Raw genomic sequence first — 3,637 nt, 5'->3', positions numbered from 1 at the left:
TGGGATGCTTCATCTGATACAATTTATGTTTCAGATATTGTCTCCTCTTTGCTTATAACAACATTATTTTCTACTTTCCCCTTCCACACTCTCTGATTCTTTGCTACATTTTGTTAAGTTAAATTGGACAATAACTTCTTAATTTGTCATTTCTCAGGCTTGAAGTTATTTTACAATTATTTTTTTAAAAAGAAATTTCTAAAAAAATTCTTTTTCATCCTAATAGAACTGATTTGCAAAACTGATTCCACTAAATGCATCCAAATGGGCTGGTGGCCCTTCTTTTGTGGGGTTTTGGTACATAAGAAGTATTTTCAAAAATATATGGATCCAAAGTTAACCATTCTCCTGTTGGCCCATAAATCTTTTAATAGCAACTTTGTTCTTTTTTTTTTTAATTATTGTAAACTAACAAGCAGATGTCTTTAATATGGTGTATTGTCCTACTTATTCTCTGAATTAGATAACTCTCAAGAAGATAATAAAAATGCTTTTCTGATGTTCAGGTCTGATAAGCTGCCCCTGATGATTTCTAAGTTTGAAGCCACAGCTATTTTATCAAAACATCTTTAGAATTTATGGTTTTCTCTACTGTCTACCCCCACCCCCATCACACTGTGCTCCATTGCCTACCTGCCCCCAACTCTTCTTCTTAATGCAATTTTCCTCTTTCAATCTCCTCTAAATTTCCCTCTGCCCAGGCCTTCCTATGGATGACTTTCCTGGATTTTCCGCATTCCTTCCTTTGCCTCTTTTCATCTGAGCCAGGGGATGAGCGATTCTGCAATGCAGACACGATTCAGCAGTTGTGCATACACACATGTAGGGTATGGATACTTGATACTGAGCCTAATGATGGAGATGTGGTGGTGTTACAGTCAACAAGTTCAGGCTCCAAGTATCTGGAATAAGGAATCAGAACAGAAGCCTCTCTCTGGAGAAATATAGGAATGTCTCATCAACGGAACAGGAGAAAATGAGAGAGAGAGAGAGGAAATGGCAGAAGAGTAGATGGACAGAAGAATTCATGCTAAGCTGTTTATAATTTCAGCAATTTGAAATGTGACATGGTGGGGAATAAAGAGGGATAGAACAGCTATGATTAGAAGTAGATAACAGTTTTTCCTCCCTGGCTGCTTGAGGCCCTGCCGCCATCATGAATGACACAGTAACTATCCGGACCAGGAAGTTCATGACCAACCGACTACTTCAGCGGAAACAGATGGTCATTGATGCTCTTCACCCGAGAAAGGCAACAGTATCTAAGACAGAGATTTGGGAAAAACTAGCCAATATGTACAAGACCACACCAGATGTCATCTTTGTGTTTGGATTCAGAACCCATTTTGGAGGTGGCAAGACAACTGGCTTTGGCATGATTTATGATTCCTTGGATTATGCAAAGAAAAATGAACCCAAACATAGACTTGCAAGACATGGCCTGTATGAGAAGAAAAAGACATCCAGAAAAGAGCGAAAGGAATGTAAGAACAGAATGAAGAAAGTCAGGGGAACTGCAAAAGCCAATGTTGGTGCTGGCAAAAAGTGAGCTGGAGATTGGACAACAGAAGGAGTAAAGATTCTGCAGTGACTAACTGGTGCTTTTGTAGATTTTTCATGAGGGGATTAATAAACTAACTGAGAACTTTAAAAAAAATAGAAGTAGACAACAGGTAGATATATACTTTCTTGAGTAATTGTAGTTTCTCAGTTTGCTTGCTGGTTGTTTTCATTTTCACTTTGAAAAGCTGTACATTCCCAAAATATTAGAAGCACTACTATTATTTGAATACAAAGTACATTTCAACTTCAAGTCCATTTAAATAAAATAATCTGAATTTTTGCATGTCTGGACCACTGTGCCTTTTATCAGTGGTAATGTTTAGAAGTGAGTATGTTGGATCCCTTTAAACTAGTTCTAAGACATGGAAATTCTACATTTGAAAGACAGTTTCCTGACATGGAAAAAATCAGGNGAACTGTATATAAATTTCATATAATTTTATATTTATAGTTTATATTTATTATGTATTAATATTAATTTTATAGTTATATATAATATAATTTAAATAGAAGGGAGAAATCTTACTCCATGTGAAGATTATATATATTTACAATGCTAAATTTTACTTTTAAAATGCAGTATACAAGAATTGTTTGATTAAAGAATGATTTTAATCTACTTGGAGAGCTTAGCATATTAAAAAGTTTAACTTCAAACAAAATTCAAACAGAAGCCACTATGATCTGTTTTCATCCTGTCTGTATGTGATCCCAAATCATCAACAGATGAAGCTTTTTTTATTTCTTATAACTTTCAAATAGCAAAAAGAAATAAAGTTACCTTTCATTTATGAGTTATCATTTTTTCCTCTCTATATTTTGACAAATAACATGACAGAAAAATGATTAAGTTTCTCATTTCACAATGTGACTTCTGTGTTATTTATTGTCAAGATAAAAGTCACTTTGTGAATCAAAGTTTTTCATCTTTTTTCCCCCCTCAGTCTCAAAAAGTGTTTTGTCAGGAAACTGGTTTTGGTAAATACCTCCCTCCCAACTCTGCCACCTAATGACAGGTAAGTCCTTTTAAATGACTCATTGCTAATTAGTTCAGAGCAACATTCCAAAAGAATATTTTATTTTTGGAACCTCATTTTATTGATTTTCTGCTTCAGTAGCGAGACTAATGCACATCACAGTTAGAGCTCTGCAAACTGTTTTCAGCAAAACCCCAAACCAGGTGATAATCACCTGATATTTACCTGGTTTCTTTACTACATTATCAACCAAATCAGCAGGCTCAATTCCTGAAAAGGTTCTTGGCTTTTACAGGAATTCCTGACAATACTGGGCATTCTTCTGTGTCATTTCTCTTGCAAATTCCCAAATTCAATCTCAAAATGAAATGAGATGCTATGGTTTTGGCTGTTCTTTGCTTTTTATTTTTGGTTCACTGATGCTTGAAAGTCAAAATGAAACTGAAGTACAGGCCCTTGGGAGCCCAAATGAGTAATTTAAATGAGTATCGATGAATCCAGCATGCTGAGTTTTAGCAGCATAGCAATGCCAGAACCACAAAGTGTCCAGAACTTATTCAGGATGGCTACTGGTTTTAAAGATCAAGGCAGAGAATAGCAAATTGTTTTTCCTATAACAAGCTATACTTACAGGATTCTTTCTCCCCATGATTTTACTTTAAGTTTTTTCTTTGTGGTCATATCTACAGAATAGTTGAGTCAAAATCATTCATTGTCCAGGACTGTTGCTTACCTTACCATACAAGAAGAGAAATAATGTTTAAATTTATCAGAAAAATTATCTTGTGATGTTTCTTCCTCCATATTTACTGTCAGGAAGAAAATCAAAGAGCATTCACATGTTTGTAATAAATGAAATAAAAACTAAAATAGAGCTTCTTCAAAATATAATGAGTTTGAAAATAAAATAAAATGTATACCTGTTGATTTAGTGGCTATAAAATTATACAACTTGTGGGGGAAAAATTGGTAGAAGAAAGCAGAATTAATGATGGATCTAATGGTAGCCAATGAACACTGTGGCTCCTTTGGAAAAAAATGTATATCATACAAAAGTATACACTATTTCAGAGGATTCATAGAATAAAGGCTTATAA

General features: G+C 34.5%; 1 pseudogene; it reads left to right on the top strand.

Moving 5' to 3' along the window:
• Positions 1–1,126: 1,126 nt before the first annotated feature.
• LOC144242670 (small ribosomal subunit protein eS24 pseudogene) lies at positions 1,127–1,587 on the top strand (annotated as a pseudogene).
• The last annotated feature ends 2,050 nt before the right edge of the window (positions 1,588–3,637 follow it).

The sequence above is a fragment of the Crocuta crocuta genome, unplaced genomic scaffold (assembly GCF_008692635.1).
Source record: "Crocuta crocuta isolate KB4526 unplaced genomic scaffold, BGI_CrCroc_1.0 scaffold36, whole genome shotgun sequence".
NCBI lineage: Eukaryota > Metazoa > Chordata > Mammalia > Carnivora > Hyaenidae > Crocuta > Crocuta crocuta.
The sequence above is the reverse complement of the archived record's forward strand: the minus strand, read 5'-3'. Positions and strand labels throughout refer to the sequence as shown.